At 43.0% G+C, this 19,711-nt stretch overlaps 1 non-coding gene across 1 annotated transcript; it reads left to right on the plus strand.

Annotated features, from left to right (window-relative positions):
* The first annotated feature begins 621 nt into the window (after positions 1 to 621).
* On the plus strand, positions 622 to 727 carry LOC131822525 (U6 spliceosomal RNA). Its single transcript, XR_009350289.1, has one exon. It is a non-coding gene; the product is annotated as a U6 spliceosomal RNA (small nuclear RNA).
* Positions 728 to 19,711: the final 18,984 nt, after the last annotated feature.

The following is a 19,711-nucleotide window of genomic DNA, read 5'->3' on the forward strand; positions in this document are numbered from 1 at the left end:
AGGGCTTTGTAGTATAGTTTCAAATCAAGAGTGTAATTTCGCTTCTTCATTCTTTCTCAGAACGGCTTTAATTATTTGTTGTCTTTTATGGTCTCATATAAATTTTAGGATTCTTTACTTACTTCTGTAAAAACACAATATTGGATTTTTTAAAAGATTATTTATTTATTTATTTCACAGAGAGAGAGATGACAAGCAGGCAGAGAGGCAGGCAGAGAGAGAAGAGGTAGCAGCTTCCTGCTGAGCAGAGAGCCTGATGCAGGGCTCGATCCCAGGACCCTGGGATCATGACCTGAGCCGAAGGCAGCGGCTTAACCCACTGAGCCACCCAGGCGCCCCTAACATTGGATTTTTGATAGGAATTGAATTTACAGATGGTTTTCGGTAGTATGGACATTTTAACAATGTTAATTCTTACCATTCATGAATATGAGCTATCTTTCCATTTATGTCTCCTTCAATTTCTTTATCAATGTCATAGTTTATGGGGTACAGATCTTTCATCTTCTTAGTTAAATCTTTTCCTAAGTATTTTATTAGTTTTGATGCTATTGTGAATTAGATTGTTCTCTTTATTTTTTCAGACAGTTCATCATTAGATAGTTAAAATGCTCCTGTCTTGTGCTTACTTTGGCAGCACATATACTAAAATTGGAATGATGCAGAGAAGATTAGCTTGATCACTGAAAAGGATGACATGAAAAACTGGGAAGCATTCCATATTTAAAAAAATGAAACAAAACAAAATTCTTGTCTTTGATATATTGATCTTGTATTTGGTAGCTTTACTAAATTTGTTAATTCAAAATTTTTTGTGAATTTTTTAGGATTCTTTTCCATGTAAGTTCATGTTATCCAAAAAAAAGAAAATTTTACTTCTTCCTTTTTTTTTTTTTTTTTTTTTTGAGTCTTTTATTTCTTTGTGTTCCTTTTTCTCTGGCTAGGACATCCAGCACTATGTCAAATGAGAGTAGTGAAAGTGGACACACTTGTCTTTTTTCTGATCTTTAAGGGGAAAACTTTCAAACTTTTTTGATTGAATATGAGATTAGCTCTGGGCTTGCAATATGTGTTTTTTCTTTAATGGATTTTTTAAATTATTTTTTTTATTTTTTTATAAACATATAATGTGTTTTTATCCCTAGGGGTACAGGTCTGTGAATCACCAGGTTTACACATTTCACAGCACTCACCATCACTCACCATAACACCTGCCCTCCCCAATGTCCATACCCCCACCATCCTCTCCCAACACACCTCCCCCCAGCAACCCTCAGTCTGTTTGGTGAGATTCAGTCTTTTATGGTTTGTCTCCATCCCAATCCCATCTTCTTTTATTTTTCTTTTCCTACGCCCGAAACCGCCTATGTTGCATCTCCACTTCATCATATCAGGGAGATCATATGATAGTTGTCTTTCTCAGATTGATTTATTTCGCCAACCATAATACCCTCTAGTTCCATCCACGTCATCACAAATAGCAGGATTTCATTTCTTTTGATGGCTGCATAGTATCCCATTGTACATATATTCCACATCTTATTTATTGATTCATCTGTTGAAGGACATTTAGGTTCTTTCCATAGTTTACCTATTGTGGACATTGCTGCTATAAACATTTGGGTGCATGTGCCCCTTCAGAATGCCACGTTTGTATCTTGAGGGTATATACCCAGTACGACAATCACTGGGTCATAGGCTAGTTCTATTTTCAGCTTTTTGAGGCACCTCCACGCTGTTTTCCAGAGTGGTTGCACCAGCTTGCATTCCCACGTACAGTGTAGGAGGGTTGCCCTTTCTCCACATCCTCGCCAGCATCTGTCATTGACTGACTTGTTCATTTTAGCCATTCTGAAAGGTGTGAGGTGGTATCTCATTCTGGTTTTGATTTGTATTTCCCTGATGCCGAGTGATGTGGAGCATTTTTTCATGTGTCTGTTGGCCATTTGGATGTATTCTTTGCAGAAATATCTGTTCATGTCCTCTGCCCATTTCTTCATTGGATTATTTGTTCTTAGGGTGTTGAGTTTGATAAGCTCTTTATAGATTTTGGATAGATACTGGCCCTTTATCTGGTATGTCATTTGCAAAGATCTTCTCCCAGATAACTTCTGACAGTCATCTTTTGGCTTTGTTAACTGTTTCCTTTGCTGTGCAAAAGCTTTTTGATCTGATAAAATCGCAATAGTTCATTCTTGTCCTTGCTTCCCTTGCCTTTGGCGATGTTCCTAGGAAGAAGTTGCTGCTGCTGAGGTCAAAGAGGTTGCTACCTGTTCTCTCCTCAAATGGATTCCTTTCTCACATTATACTTCTTCATCCATTTCCAGTCTATTTTCATGTACGGGGTAAGGAAAAGGTCCAACTTCATTTTTCTGCATGTGGCTGTTCAATTCTCCCAACACCATTTGTTGAAGAGGCTGTCTCTTTTCCATAGGCCATTCCTTCCTGCTTTGTTGAAGATTAGTTGACCATAGAGTTGAGGGTGTATTTCTGGGCTCTCTATTCTGTTCCATTGATCTATGTCTGTTTTGGGGACAGTTCCCTACTATCTTGATGATGATAACTTTGTAATAGAGCTTGAAGTCTGGAATTGTGATACCAACAACTTTGGCTTTCTTTTTCAATATTCCTCTGGCTATTCGAGATATTTTCTGGTTCCAGATATATTTTAGGGTGATTTGTCCCATTTCTTTGAAAAAAATGGATGGGATTTTGATAGGGATTGCATTAAATGTGTAGATTGCTTTAGGTAGCATAGACATTTTCACAATATTTTTTCTTCCAATACAGGAGCATGGAACATTTTTCCATTTCTTTGTGTCTTCTTCAATTTCTTTCATGAGTACTTTACAGTTTTCTGAGTATAGATTCTTTGTCTCTTTGGTTAGGTTTATTCCTATGTATCTTAGGGTTTTGAGTGCAATTGTAAATGGGATTCACTCCTTAATTTCTATTTCTTCAGTCTTGTTGGTATAAAAAAAATGCAACCAATTTCTGTTCATTGATTTATATCCTGACACTTCACAGAATTCCTATACAAGTTAGAGCAGATTTGGAGTGGAGTCCTTTAAGCTTTCCACATACAGTATCATATCGTCTGCAAACAGGGATAGTTTGACTTCTCTTTTGCCAATTTGGCAAAATTTGGATGCCTTTAATTTCTTTTTGTTGTCTGATTGCTGAGGCTAGGACTTCTAGTACGATGTTGAATAGCAGTGGTGATAACGGACATCCCTGCCGTGTTCCTGACCTCAGCGGAAAAGTATTCAGTTTTTCTCCATTGAGAATGATATTTGCAGTGGGTTTTTCATAGATGGCTTTGATGATATTGAGGTATTTGCCCTCTGTCCCTACACTTTGAAGAGTTTTGATCAGGAAGGGATGCTGTACTTTGTCAAATGCTTTTTCAGCATCTATTGAGAGTATCATATGGTTCTTGTTCTTTCTTTTATTGATGTGTTGTATCACATTGACTGATTTGCGGATGTTGAACCAACCTTGCAGCCCTGGAATAAATCCCACTTGGTCGTGGTGTATAATCCTTTTAATGTACTGTTGAATCCTATTGGCTAGTATTTTGTTGAGTATTTTTGCATCTGTGTTCAGCAAGGATATTGGTCTATAGCTCTCTTTATTGGTGGGATCCTTGTCTGGTTTTGGGATCAAGGTGATGCTGGCCTCATAAAATGAGTTTGGAAGTTTTCCTTCCATTTCTATTTTTTGGAACAGTTTCGGGAGAATAGGAATTAGTTCTTCTTTAAATGTTTGGTAGAATTCCCCCGGGAAGCCGTCTGTCCCTGGGCTTTTGTTTGTTTGGAGATTTTTAATGACTGTTTCAATCTCCTTACTGGTTATGGGTCTGTTCAGGTTTTCTATTTCTTCCTGGTTCAGGTGTGGTAGTTTATATGTTTCTAGGAATGCATCCATTTCTTCCAGATTGTCAAATTTATTGGCATAGAGTTGCTCATAGTATGTTCTTATAATAGTTTGTATTTCTTTGGTGTTAGTTGTGATCTCTCCTCTTTCATTCATGGTTTTATTTATTTGGGTCCTTTCTCTTTTCTTTTTGATAAGTCGGGCCAGGGGTTTATCAATTTTATTAATTCTTTCAAAGAACCAGCTCCTACTTTCGTTGATTTGTTCTATTGTTTTTTTGGTTTCTATTTCATTGATTTCTGCTCTGATCTTTATGATTTCTCTTCTCCTGCTGGGCTTAGGGTTTCTTTCTTGTTCTTTCTCTAGCTCTTTTAGGTATAGGGTTAGGTTGTGTACCTGAGACCTTTCGTGTTTCTTGAGAAAGGCTTGTACCGCTATATATTTTCCTCTCAGGACTACCTTTGTTGTGTCCCACAGATTTTGAACCGTTGTATTTTCATTATCATTTGTTTCCATGATTTTTTTCAATTCTTCTTTAATCTCCCGGTTGACCCATTCATTCTTTAGAAGGATGCTCTTTAGTCTCCATATATTTGGGTTCTTTTCAAACTTCCTTTTGTGGTTGAGTTCTAGCTTTAGAGCATTGTGGTCTGAAAATATGCAGGGAATGATCCCAATCTTTTGATACCGGTTGAGTCCTGATTTAGGACCAAGGATGTGATCTATTCTGGATAGCTGTCTTTTTATTTTTTATTTACCATTACCAAGTTTAATTTTATTTACCATTAAAAAAAAACTTTCTAGTTTTTTAAAACTATATTTCATTTATTTCTGCCCTAATTTTTATTTTTTTCCTTCCTTTTGCTACTTTTAAGTTTCCTTTGTTCTTTTTGTATTTTTTGAACTTTTATATTAAGTTCTTTATTTGAAATCTTTTTTTATATACATTTATAGCTATAAAATTTCCTTTTATAACTGCTTTGCTGCTTCTCATAAATTTTTGGTATTTTTTTAAATTTTCCTCAAGATGTATTTTTATTCCCACATTGTCTTCTTTTTTTGATTTTTTGTTTGTTTGAAAATGTGTATGTCTGTGTATTTGTAAATTTTCCAAATTTCCTTCTGTATTGATTTCTAGTTTCATATTATTTTGGCTGGAAATATACTTGATATGCTTTCTATATTATTGATTTTGGGGGGACTCTTGTTTTGTGGTTTAAAATGTGATCTATCCTAGAAAATTTTCCACATGTGTTTGAGAAGAATATTTATTATGATACTATTGGATGGAATATCCTGTAAATATGTTAGGTTCATTTGACATAGTTCTTGTTTGTTTGTTTGTTTTGTTTGTTTGTTTGAGAGAGAGAGAGCAGGGCAGAGAGAATGAGCAAGGGGCAAGCGCAGAGACAGAGTGAGAAGACCCCCTCCTGAGCAGGGAGCCCAATGTGGGCCTCTACCTCAGGACCCTGGGATCACGACCTGAGCCAAAGGCAAAGGCTTAACTGACTGAGCCACCCAGTTGTCCAGGCATAGTGTCTAAATTCACTATTTTCTTATTGATTTTCTGTCTGGATGATCTATCCATAGGTAAGAGTGGGGTATTATTGTCCCCAGATATTATTGTATTGCTATTTATTTCTCCTTTTTGTTTTGTTAGTATTTGTTTTATATATTTATGTGGCTCAATATTAGGTACATGATATTTACAATTACTGTATTGATGAATTGATGACACTTTTCTTATTGTATAATGACCTTCTTTGACTCCTGTGGTGATTTTTAGCTTATATAAACCCTATTTTGTCTGTTATAGTTATTGCCACCCTTGTTTTCTTTTGTTATCATTAGCTTGGAATATCTTTCTCCATCCCTTTACTCTCTGCCCATGTGTGTCCTTAAAGCTAAAGTGATTCTTTTATATGATCAAACATATTGTTGGATCTTGTGTTTTTTGTTTGTTTTTTTAATCTATTCTAGCCTTTCTATGTCTTCCAACTGATGATTCCATTCACTTACAGTTAAAGTAATTATGGATAGGTAAGGACTTAACTATTGCCTTTCATTCTTTTTATATTTCATGATTTATTTAAATTTTAGTTAATATATAGTGTAATATTAGTTTCAGGAGTAGAATTTAGTAATTCACCATTTACATATGCTCATCAATGCTCATCACAAGTGACCTCCTAATAATTATTACTGGCTTAGCCCATTCCCCTGCCCATCTCCCCTCCAGAAACAGTTTGTTACTTATAGTTAAGTGTATTATGGTTTGCCTTCCCCACCCTTTTTAAATTTTTTTTTCTTTCCCCAGTGTTTATCTGTTTTGTTTCTCTTTTGTAGATGCTCTGCTCTTTATTTCCTGTCTTGTTCTCTTTGTTTGTAATCTGATGACTTTTTGTGGCAGTATGTTTTAACTTCTTTATCAAAATCTTTTGTGAATCTACTACATTTTTTTATATTTACCATTAAGCTTATATAAAATACGTTAGTTATAACATTCCATTTTATTTTGAAAACAACTGAACTTCAATAGTTTACAGAAAATTTATACTTCTCCTATAACAATAGGTTATTGATGTTTTTACATTTTAGATCATTTTTATATTGTACTTTCAATAACAAATGATTGCAGTTATAGTTATTTTTAATAGGCTTTTAAACTAGACTACTAAATGATTTATATATCACCATTACAATATTAGAGAATCTGGTTTTGACTATACATTTACCTTTCGCAATAAATAAGGAGCCATCCATGCATCCATGTTGCCATCTTGATGACATCACCATCCCCAAATCTCCAGTAAGTGTTACTTTATATTTATCTTTTTTTTTAAGATTTTATTTGTTTATTTGACAGAGAGAGAGAGAGAGAGAGAGCTCAAGTTGGCAGAGTGGCAGGCAGAGGAAGATCGAGAGGCAGGCTTATTACCCAGCAGTGAGCCCGATGCAGGTCTTAATCCCAGGACCCTGGGATCATGACCTGAGTCAAATGCAGCTGCTTAACTGATTGAGTCACCCAGGGAGCCCTAAATTTTACTTTAGTTAATATATGACTATTTTTTATTTCTACTAATAGACATGTCAATTTTATTGCTTTTAATATTAAGGTCTTCTCCTTAGCATTATCAATTTTATGTGTTGTTTACATTTGTGGTGGTAAGTATGTAATTCATGTATGTGGTGGTATGTAAGTAATTCAAATATGAATTTTAAACTCTAGATCATATGCTCCATTGTGGCAGATATTTGTCTTATTCATCCCACCCACAAAAATTTACTACTAAATAGGTCTTTGTTGATTGACTGAATGAATTAAGTGTTCTGACACTAGCATAGCTGACCAAACCAGAGATAAAGGAGAAAATATAATGATTGTCAAATGGGTGAACCTGAGATAAAAAGACACTTTTAGCTTCGTCAGTTTGATATACACTCCGGATAACATTCCAACTTTGCATGGATTTTTGGAGAGCAAACAACTCCTCTCCTAAATAATAAATTTATTAATTGCCTTCCTTATGAGTCCTGACAGCAGTCAGCTTTGTGGGTTTCTGATTCCATTCCAAGAGGTTGAATGTCTGTTTGATTTATGTAATAGGCAACAGTGTCATGAGGAAAGACTTGTAGGATAAAATTTCTTAAAGATGGGAACACACATAGCTGCCTATGGACTGTGAGGTGGGTGTTAATGAAAATGCATTGATCAGTAAGGGAAGGGCAGCTCACAACCATAGGAAAGGTGCCCTGTGTTTTTGTTTTGTTTTGTTTTGTTTTACAAACAGATACAATTTCCCCTCCCCATGGAAATTTTCAAATTTACTTTGATCTAATCTAACAACCACAAATACTTAGGACATTATGAACACAAGATGGGTATTAAAGGATAAAAATAAACAAAAACTTAAGTAAATGTTAAGTTTTTATCATTATTTCAGCCATGTTTTTCTATGCTTAACTGCTCAAAGAAATTACACGTTTCTAAATATTATACCAGGCTGTTAAACTAATGGAAAGGGTTTTATGGAATTTTCTATAACACCATCTCGATTTTCTACATTGGCTGTCACTCCTGAAAATTCTCAGTTTATAAATGTGCATATATTTACTATAATAATATTCACTGGTTATTTACCTGGTTTATTACTGTATTTTGATCCTTTCTAATTGTTCACTTTCTTCCATGTTTCCTCCTTATTTCTACAAATGTCAATCCATCACATGTTATGTAAAGTGAAACAAAGAGGAACAGCTGTTAGTAGAAAGGATTAATAGGTGCTTTGATGTTACTCTGTGAGATATTAAGTACTAGGCAAGGTATTTCCATATCATCATTTTAATATATTTTAGGAATACAGCATAGTTGTTTTGCTTTAATTAAACCTTCTCTAAGTCTTTATATATATTTTTTCCTAACTCACAATTCCGCCCTTCATGTCCCATTCAAAACCCACTAATTTTATGGAAAAATTGTTTCATCTTCCCAGTACAATCTTCACTTAACTTATAGCTCTGGTGTGCTCCTTTGGCAGCACATATATTAACTTATTGTTCTGGGTATACAAAAGGATAGGAATGGAATATTTTGTAATATGATATTTTGTCCTTTCTACACTACAGAGTCTGTGTAAGCATTCTTTGATCAGAGACCTAAGGAGGAGGTCCAAATTGAAGAAAAACAAATCGAAAAAAAGAAAATGTTCTCAGTCCTTTCTTGTAGTTTCATTTGCAGGAATCACATCGGCAAAGACATTAAAATGTTTTTTTCTTATTTTTTAAAATTAATGTTAAATTTTTTATTGGATTATGCTCCCTTAAACTCATCTGATACCATGAATAGAAAATCAAAGCAATCCACCAAACCTTCTTTCATGATGTTGCCTTTAAACATGTTGCCTTTAAAAAATTTACAGTCTCATCTGTAGAGTAGATGAACCTTGACTCAAAAGTTTCATCTTAGACTGTGGTGACACTTGTCTTGCCACCCGCCCGCTGTTCCTGCCATGGCAGGCTCTCCTGCTTCACGACCGTTTCCCAACAACAAGGCCAATGGCTCGTTCTCTTCTCCCAGGGCGGTGTTGCTGCGCCTTTCCCAGACATGCTCCTGGGGAGCACAGTGACAGACGTGTCCCTTTTCTTAAGGCTGTTTCCACAGGCGCAACCACGCTTCTCTCTCAGGCAGAGGGGATGACCGGGCTAAGAGGATTTCGCTCCATACGGGTTTCTCCCACCATGCTTCGGAGACTATGTTCAGACGAGCGGCATCAGCATCCCACAGAACTGACACAGATTTCCCAAAGAATGCTGTGCTTTCCCAGAGGGGATGCACGTACAAAGAGGCTTTTGCTCTATGCGGGTTTCTCCCACCGTGCTGTGAATACTAGGTTAAGTCAAGCCGCAACAGCAGCCCACAGAACCGACTCTGATTTCCCAGCGCCTACTCTGCTTTTGCAGAGGTTTTGGGCTTGGCGCGAACTGCACTTCGCCTCTGCTTCCTCAGCAAAGCTTTGGGCATTAGCTCTGTCGCTTAAGAGAAGAAGAGCCGCGGGAGATCTGGTGCCTCTTGGGCCTTGTTTTCCTGGGCTCCATGTTCCCGCCCTGGGTTCACACTGCCAGGCCAAACTAAGCAAAGCCACAACCCTGCAGCAGCATGTGAGGCCTAGGATTGCACTCTATGCACACTACCATCTCCGGTGACTTGGCCTTTTGCCCTGGCGCGCAGGCAGACTCGGGGACTAGGCCAGTGCCTTCTCCACAGGAAAGAAGAGGTGACAGGATCACTGATCACTGCCCATGCACTGGGATGGGGAGCTGTGGGGGACTGTCCCCCACTCCTTCCCCGGAAACCCCGTGCCTCCGCGAACGCTGCCACATCTTGGAGGAAGAAGGCCTCTGACTGCCTGTTACTCCAGGGAGCTGTTTCTGTGAGTTTGCCTGGTGGCAAACCCAAGTCTGCCCTAGGGACAGGTGTCCAAGGAGATGCTGGCCCCTTGGGACCAGAGGCACAGGACAGGCCTGCCTTCTGCCCAGACTCCTTCCTCAGAGAGGATCACGAGCGCCCTCATGTCTCCTTAGCTGCTCGTGTCTCCTCAGCCGCCAGGCTTCATTTTATCCGCTCAGGGAGCGGGTGGCACTTGTCTTGCCACCTGCCTGCTGTTCCTGCCATGGCAGGCTCTCCTGCTTCACCACCGTTTCCCGACAGCAAAGCCAACAGCTCCTTCACTTCTCCCAGGGCGGCGTGCTGCGCCTTATGCAGACATGCTCCTGAGGAGCGCGGTAACAGACGTGTCCCTTTCGTTAAGGCTGTTTTGACAGGTGCTCTCTCAGGCAGAGGGGGATGCACGGGCAAAGAGGATTTTGCTCAATGCGGGTTTATTACAACGAGCTGTGGAGACTAGCTAAGGCAAGCAGCAGCAGCATCCCACAGACCCGACTCTGATTTCCCAAAGAATGCTGTGCTTTCCCAGAGGGGATGCCCGGGCAAAGAGGCTTTCGCTCTATGCGGGTTTCTCCCACTCTGCTGCGAATACTAGGCTAAGGCAAGGAGCAAGAGCAGCCCACAGAACCGACTCTGATTTCCCAGCGACTGATATGCTTTCGCAGAGGTTTTCAGCTTGGCGTGAACCGCACTTCGCTTCCGCTTCCTCAACAAGGCTTTGGGCGTTCGCTCGGTCCCGTCAGGGAAGAAGAGCTGTGGGAGAGCTGGTGCCTCTTTGGCTTTGTTTTCCCGGGCTCCATGTTAGCACCTCGGTTCACACTGCCTAGCTGAACTAAGACACAGTCACAACCCTGCAGAATCGTGCGCGCCCTAGGATGGCACTCTATGCCCACTACCATCTCCTGGCATAGGCAAAGCTTGGCTTTTTGATCTGGCGTGCAGGCAGACTCGGGGACCAAGCCAGTGCCTTCCCCACAGGAGAGGAGAGGCGTCACGATCCCTGCACACCGCCCGCACACTGGGATGGGGAGCTGTGGGGGACTGTCCCCAATCCTTGCCTGGACACCCGGTGCCTTCGCGAACGCTTGCACATCCTGGAGGAAGACGGAATATGACTGCCAGTTCTTTCAGGGAGCTGTTTCTGCGATTTCAGGGTAGGCGCCTGGTGGCAAGCCCATGTCTCCACCAGAGACAGGTGGCCAAAGCTGCTGTCTCCTTGGGCCCAGAGGCTCAGGACAGGCATGCTTTCTGCCCAGACTCCTTCCTCAGAGTGGAGCCCTTTCCCCTGCCCTAATCTTCCCCTCGTGTCTCCTTAGCAGCCAGGATTCTTTCGCTCTGCAGTGACAGACGTGTCCCTTTCCTTAAGGCTCTTTCCACAGGCGTAACCACGCTTCTCTCTCAGGCAGAGGGGATGCCCAAGCAAAGAGGATTTCGCTCCATTCGGGTTTATTACACTGTGCTGTGGAGACTAGCTCAGGCAAGCAGCAGCAGCATCCCACAGACCCGACTCTGTTTTCCCAAAGAATGATGTGCTTTCCCAGAGGGGATGCCCGGGCAAAGAAGCTTTCGCTCTATGAGGGTTTCTCCCGCCATGCTGCGAATACTAGGCTAAGGCAAGCAGCAACAGCAGCTCACAGAACCAACTCTGCTTTCCCAGCGACTGCTAAACGTTCGCAGAGAGATTTTCAGCTTGGTGTGAACCGCACTTCACTGCTGCTTCCTCAGCAAGGCTTTGGGCGTCCGCTCTGTCGCCTCATGGAAGAGAAGCCGTGGGAGAGCTGGTGCCTCTTGGGCTTTGCTTTCCAGGGTTCCATGTTCACGCCCTGGATTCACCCAACCAGGCCGAAGTAAGCAGACACAGCCACAAACCTGCAGCCGCGTGCGTGGCCTAGGATGGCAATCTATGCACACTACCATCTCCCTGTGTAGGCAACGCTTGGCCTTTTGCACTGGCCCTCATGCGGACTCGTGGACAAGGCCAGTGCCTTCCACACAGGAGAGGAGAGGCGACAGGATACCTGAACACCGCCCGTGCACTAGATTGGGGAGCTTTGGGGGATTGTTGCCACTCCTTCCCCGGCACACCCCCTGCCACCGACAACGATGTCACATCTTGGAGGAAGATGGCATCTGACTGCCCGTTTCTCGAGGGAGCTGTTTCTGTGAATTCAGGGTATGGTGCCTGGTAGCAAGCCCAAGTCTGCCTTACGGACTGTTGTCCAAGGAGATGCTGTGCCCTTGGGACCAGAGGCACAGGACAGGCCTGCCTTATGCCCAGACTCCTTCCTCAGAGGGGAGCACGCGCCTCAACCCTAGTCGTCCCCTCATATCTCCTTAGCAGCCAGGCTTCCATCTCTCCGCACAGGGAGCGGGTGACACTTGTCTTGCCACCAGCCTGCTGTATGTGCGACGGCAGGCTATCCTGCTTCCTGAGGGTTTTCCGACCCCAAGGCCAACGGCTCCTCTTCTCCGTGGGCAGCGTGCTGCGCCTTCCCCAGACGTGCTCCATGGGAGGGCGGGGACAGACATGTCCCTTTCCTTAAGGCCCTTTCAGATGTGCAAACACGTTTCTCTCTCAGGCAGAGGGGATGCTAGGGCAAAGAGAATTTCGCTCCATGAGGGTATCTTCCACCGTGCTGCGGGGACTAGCTCAGGCAAGCAGCAGCAGCATCCCCAAACCCAACTCTGATTTCCCAATGAATGCTGCGCTTTCCCAGAGGAGATGCCCGGGCAAAGAGCCTTAAGCTGTATGCGGGTTTCTCCCACCGTGAGACTGGGCTCAGGCAACCAGCAGTAGCAGCCCACAGTACCGACGCTGATTTCTCAGCAGATGTTGTGCTTTCACAGAGGCTTTGGGCTTGGAGCAAACCGCACTTCACCACTGCTTCCTCAGCAAGGCTTCCTTCACGTCAGGGAAGAAGAGCTGCCTGAGAGCTGGTGCCTCTTGGGCCTTGCTTTCCCGGGCTCCAAGTTCGCTCACGGGGTTCACCTTCCTAAGCCGAACTAAGCAGACAGTCACAACCTTGCAGCAGCATGCGTGGCCTAGCATGGCACTCTATGCCTATTACCATCTCCTGGGGTAGGTAAGGCTTTGCCTTATGTTCCGCTCAGGCAGACATGAGATCTAAGCCAGTGCCTGCCTTCACCACAGGAGGAGGCGACAGGATCCTTGCACACGGCCCATAAACTTGGATGGGGAACTGTGGGGGACAGTCCCCACTCCTTCCCCGGCACAACCCCTGCCACCCACATCGCTGCCACATCTAGGAGGAAGACGGCATCTGACTGCCCGTTTCTCCATGGGGTTGTTTCTGCGAGTTGCGGGTATGGCACATGGTGGCAAACCCAAGTCTGCCCTTGGGACAGGTGGCCAAGGAGATGCTGTCCCCTTGGAAACAGAGGCACAGGACAGGCCTGCCTTCTGCCCAGACTCCTTCCTCAGAGGGGAGCACACGCCCCTGCCCTGGTCGTCCCCTCATGTCTCCTTAGCAGCCAGGCTTCCATCTCTACGCACAGGGAGCGGGGGACACCTGTCTTGTCACAGGCCTGCTGTTCGGGCCACCGCAGGCTATCCTGCTTCCCGAGCGTTTCCTGAACCCAAGGCTAAGGGCTCCTTCTCTTCTCTGGGGTCGTCGTGCCGCGCCTTCTTCGCACTTGCTCCTGGGGAGTGCGGTGACAGACGTGTGCAACCACGCTTCTCTCTCAGGCAGAGGGGATGCTAGGGCAAAGAGTATTTCGCTCCATGCGGGTATCTTCCGGTGTGCAGCAGAGACTAGCTAAGCAAGCAGAAGCAGCATCCCCAATCCCAACTCAGATTTCCCAACGAATGCTGTGCTTTCCAAGGGCAGATGACATGGCAAAGAGGCTGTCGCTGTATGCGGGTTTCTCCCACCGTGAGACAGGGCTCAGGCAAGCAGCAGCAGCCCGCAGAACATTTCTCAGCGAATGCTGTGCTTTCACAGAGGCTTTGGCTTCGAGCGAACATCACTTTGCCGCTGCTTCCTCAGCAAGGCTTCAGTCGCGTCAGGGAAGAAGAGCTGCGGGAGAGCTGCTGCCCCTTGAGCCTTTTTTCCCGGGCTCCATGTTCGCGTCCTGGATTCACCCTGCCAGGCCGAACTAAGCATACACAGCCGCAACCCTGCGGTAGCGTGCGGAGCTTGGATGGCACCCTATACACACTACCAGAATCTCCCGGTGTAGCATCGCTTGGCCTTTTTCTCTGGAGCTCAGGCGAACTCGCGGACTAGCCCAGTGCTTTCCCCACAGGAAAGGAGAGGTGACAGGATCCCTGCACACCGCCCGTGCACTGAATAGGGAGCTTTGGGACCCCTTCCCCTTAAACCCATGCCTCCTCCAAGCTTCCACATCCTGGAGAAACAGCTCCCTGAAATAACGAGGAGTCAGACGCCGTCTTCCTCCAGGATGTGCAAGCGTTCGCGAAGGCACGGGGTGTCCAGGCAAGGATTGGGGACAGTCCCCCACAGCTCCCCATCCCAGTGTGCGGGCGGTGTGCAGGGATCGTGACGCCTCTCCTCTCCTGTGGGGAAGGCACTGGCTTGGTCCCTGAGTCTGCCTGCACGCCAGATCAAAAAGCCAAGCTTTGCCTATGCCAGGAGATGGTAGTGGGCATAGAGTGCCATCCTAGGGCGTGCACGATTCTGCAGGGTTGTGACTGTGTCTTAGTTCAGCTAGGCAGTGTGAACCGAGGTGCTAACATGGAGCCCGGGAAAACAAAGCCAAAGAGGCACCAGCTCTCCCACAGCTCTTCTTCCCTGACGGGACCGAGCGAACGCCCAAAGCCTTGTTGAGGAAGCGGCAGCGAAGTGCGGTTCACGCCAAGCTGAAAACCTCTGCGAAAGCATATCAGTCGCTGGGAAATCAGAGTCGGTTCTGTGGGCTGCTCTTGCTCCTTGCCTTAGCCTAGTATTCGCAGCAGAGTGGGAGAAACCCGCATAGAGCGAAAGCCTCTTTGCCCGGGCATCCCCTCTGGGAAAGCACAGCATTCTTTGGGAAATCAGAGTCGGGTCTGTGGGATGCTGCTGCTGCTTGCCTTAGCTAGTCTCCACAGCTCGTTGTAATAAACCCGCATTGAGCAAAATCCTCTTTGCCCGTGCATCCCCCTCTGCCTGAGAGAGCACCTGTCAAAACAGCCTTAACGAAAGGGACACGTCTGTTACCGCGCTCCTCAGGAGCATGTCTGCATAAGGCGCAGCACGCCGCCCTGGGAGAAGTGAAGGAGCTGTTGGCTTTGCTGTCGGGAAACGGTGGTGAAGCAGGAGAGCCTGCCATGGCAGGAACAGCAGGCAGGTGGCAAGACAAGTGCCACCCGCTCCCTGAGCGGATAAAATGAAGCCTGGCGGCTGAGGAGACACGAGCAGCTAAGGAGACATGAGGGCGCTCGTGATCCTCTCTGAGGAAGGAGTCTGGGCAGAAGGCAGGCCTGTCCTGTGCCTCTGGTCCCAAGGGGCCAGCATCTCCTTGGACACCTGTCCCTAGGGCAGACTTGGGTTTGCCACCAGGCAAACTCACAGAAACAGCTCCCTGGAGTAACAGGCAGTCAGAGGCCTTCTTCCTCCAAGATGTGGCAGCGTTCGCGGAGGCACGGGGTTTCCGGGGAAGGAGTGGGGGACAGTCCCCCACAGCTCCCCATCCCAGTGCATGGGCAGTGATCAGTGATCCTGTCACCTCTTCTTTCCTGTGGAGAAGGCACTGGCCTAGTCCCCGAGTCTGCCTGCGCGCCAGGGCAAAAGGCCAAGTCACCGGAGATGGTAGTGTGCATAGAGTGCAATCCTAGGCCTCACATGCTGCTGCAGGGTTGTGGCTTTGCTTAGTTTGGCCTGGCAGTGTGAACCCAGGGCGGGAACATGGAGCCCAGGAAAACAAGGCCCAAGAGGCACCAGATCTCCCGCGGCTCTTCTTCTCTTAAGCGACAGAGCTAATGCCCAAAGCTTTGCTGAGGAAGCAGAGGCGAAGTGCAGTTCGCGCCAAGCCCAAAACCTCTGCAAAAGCAGAGTAGGCGCTGGGAAATCAGAGTCGGTTCTGTGGGCTGCTGTTGCGGCTTGACTTAACCTAGTATTCACAGCACGGTGGGAGAAACCCGCATAGAGCAAAAGCCTCTTTGTACGTGCATCCCCTCTGGGAAAGCACAGCATTCTTTGGGAAATCTGTGTCAGTTCTGTGGGATGCTGATGCCGCTCGTCTGAACATAGTCTCCGAAGCATGGTGGGAGAAACCCGTATGGAGCGAAATCCTCTTAGCCCGGTCATCCCCTCTGCCTGAGAGAGAAGCGTGGTTGCGCCTGTGGAAACAGCCTTAAGAAAAGGGACACGTCTGTCACTGTGCTCCCCAGGAGCATGTCTGGGAAAGGCGCAGCAACACCGCCCTGGGAGAAGAGAACGAGCCATTGGCCTTGTTGTTGGGAAACGGTCGTGAAGCAGGAGAGCCTGCCATGGCAGGAACAGCGGGCGGGTGGCAAGACAAGTGTCACCACAGTCTAAGATGAAACTTTTGAGTCAAGGTTCATCTACTCTACAGATGAGACTGTAAATTTTTTAAAGGCAACATGTTTAAAGGCAACATCATGAAAGAAGGTTTGGTGGATTGCTTTGATTTTCTATTCATGGTATCAGATGAGTTTAAGGGAGCATAATCCAATAAAAAATTTAACATTAATTTTAAAAAATAAGAAAAAAACATTTTAATGTCTTTGCCGATGTGATTCCTGCAAATGAAACTACAAGAAAGGACTGAGAACATTTTCTTTTTTTCGATTTGTTTTTCTTCAATTTGGACCTCCTCCTTAGGTCTCTGATCAAAGAATGCTTACACAGACTCTGTAGTGTAGAAAGGACAAAATATCATATTACAAAATATTCCATTCCTATCCTTTTGTATACCCAGAACAATAAGTTAATATATGTGCTGCCAAAGGAGCACACCAGAGCTATAAGTTAAGTGAAGATTGTACTGGGAAGATGAAACAATTTTTCCATAAAATTAGTGGGTTTTGAATGGGACATGAAGGGCGGAATTGTGAGTTAGGAAAAAATATATATAAAGACTTAGAGAAGGTTTAATTAAAGCAAAACAACTATGCTGTATTCCTAAAATATATTAAAATGATGATATGGAAATACCTTGCCTAGTACTTAATATCTCACAGAGTAACATCAAAGCACCTATTAATCCTTTCTACTAACAGCTGTTCCTCTTTGTTTCACTTTACATAACATGTGATGGATTGACATTTGTAGAAATAAGGAGGAAACATGGAAGAAAGTGAACAATTAGAAAGGATCAAAATACAGTAATAAACCAGGTAAATAACCAGTGAATATTATTATAGTAAATATATGCACATTTATAAACTGAGAATTTTCAGGAGTGACAGCCAATGTAGAAAATCGAGATGGTGTTATAGAAAATTCCATAAAACCCTTTCCATTAGTTTAACAGCCTGGTATAATATTTAGAAACGTGTAATTTCTTTGAGCAGTTAAGCATAGAAAAACATGGCTGAAATAATGATAAAAACTTAACATTTACTTAAATTTTTGTTTATTTTTATCCTTTAATACCCATCTTGTGTTCATAATGTCCTAAGTATTTGTGGTTGTTAGAGCAAAGTAAATTTGAAAATTTCCATGGGGAGGGGAAATTGTATCTGTTTGTAAAACAAAACAAAACAAAACAAAAACACAGGGCACCTTTCCTATGGTTGTGAGCTGCCCTTCCCTTACTGATCAATGCATTTTCATTAACACCCACCTCACAGTCCATAGGCAGCTATGTGTGTTCCCATCTTTAAGAAATTTTATCCTACAAGTCTTTCCTCATGACACTGTTGCCTATTACATAAATCAAACAGACATTCAACCTCTTGGAATGGAATCAGAAACCCACAAAGCTGACTGATGTCAGGACTCATAAGGAAGGCAATTAATAAATTTATTATTTAGGAGAGGAGTTGTTTGCTCTCCAAAAATCCATGCAAAGTTGGAATGTTATCCGGAGTGTATATCAAACTGACGAAGCTAAAAGTGTCTTTTTATCTCAGGTTCACCCATTTGACAATCATTATATTTTCTCCTTTATCTCTGGTTTGGTCAGCTATGCTAGTGTCAGAACACTTAATTCATTCAGTCAATCAACAAAGACCTATTTAGTACTAATTCTTTGTGGGTGGGATGAATAAGACAAATATCTGCCACAATGGAGCATATGATCTAGAGTTTAAAATTCATATTTGAATTACTTACATACCACCACATACATGAATTACATACTTACCACCACAAATGTAAACAACACATAAAATTGATAATGCTAAGGAGAAGACCTTAATATTAAAAGCAGTAAAATTGACATGTCTATTAGTAGAAATAAAAAATAGTCATATATTAACTAAAGTAAAATTTAGGGCTCCCTGGGTGACTCAATCAGTTAAGCAGCTGCATTTGACTCAGGTCATGATCCCAGGGTCCTGGGATTAAGACCTGCATCGGGCTCACTGCTGGGTAATAAGCCTGCCTCTCCATCTTCCTCTGCCTGCCACTCTGCCAACTTGAGCGCTCTCTCTCTCTCTCTCTCTCTCTCTCTGTGTCAAATAAACAAATAAAATCTTAAAAAAAAGAGATAAATATAAAGTAACACTTACTGGAGATTTGGGGATGGTGATGTCATCAAGATGGCAACATGGATGCATGGATGGCTCCTTATTTATTGCGAAAGGTAAATGTATAGTCAAAACCAGATTCTCTAATATTGTAATGGTGATATATAAATCATTTAGTAGTCTAGTTTAAAAGCCTATTAAAAATAACTATAACTGCAATCATTTGTTATTGAAAGTACAATATAAAAATGATCTAAAATGTAAAAACATCAATAACCTATTGTTATAGGAGAAGTATAAATTTTCTGTAAACTATTGAAGTTCAGTTGTTTTCAAAATAAAATGGAATGTTATAACTAACGTATTTTATATAAGCTTAATGGTAAATATAAAAAAAATGTAGTAGATTCACAAAAGATTTTGATAAAGAAGTTAAAACATACTGCCACAAAAAGTCATCAGATTACAAACAAAGAGAACAAGACAGGAAATAAAGAGCAGAGCATCTACAAAAGAGAAACAAAACAGATAAACACTGGGGAAAGAAAAAAAATTTTAAAAAGGGAGGGGAAGGCAAACCATAATACACTTAAGTATAAGTAACAAACTGTTTCTGGAGGGGAGATGGGCAGGGGAATGGGCTAAGCCAGTAATAATTATTAGGAGGTCACTTGTGATGAGCATTGATGAGCATATGTAAATGGTGAATTACTAAATTCTACTCCTGAAACTAATATTACACTATATATTAACTAAAATTTAAATAAATCATGAAATATAAAAAGAATGAAAGGCAATAGTTAAGTCCTTACCTATCCATAATTACTTTAACTGTAAGTGAATGGAATCAACAGTTGGAAGACATAGAAAGGCTAGAATAGATTAAAAAAACAAACAAAAAACACAAGATCCAACAATATGTTTGATCATATAAAAGAATCACTTTAGCTTTAAGGACACACATGGGCAGAGAGTAAAGGGATGGAGAAAGATATTCCAAGCTAATGATAACAAAAGAAAACAAGGGTGGCAATAACTATAACAGACAAAATAGGGTTTATATAAGCTAAAAATCACCACAGGAGTCAAAGAAGGTCATTATACAATAAGAAAAGTGTCATCAATTCATCAATACAGTAATTGTAAATATCATGTACCTAATATTGAGCCACATAAATATATAAAACAAATACTAACAAAACAAAAAGGAGAAATAAATAGCAATACAATAATATCTGGGGACAATAATACCCCACTCTTACCTATGGATAGATCAT

The sequence above is a fragment of the Mustela lutreola genome, assembly GCF_030435805.1.
Source record: "Mustela lutreola isolate mMusLut2 chromosome 4 unlocalized genomic scaffold, mMusLut2.pri SUPER_4_unloc_1, whole genome shotgun sequence".
NCBI classification, from domain to species: domain Eukaryota; kingdom Metazoa; phylum Chordata; class Mammalia; order Carnivora; family Mustelidae; genus Mustela; species Mustela lutreola.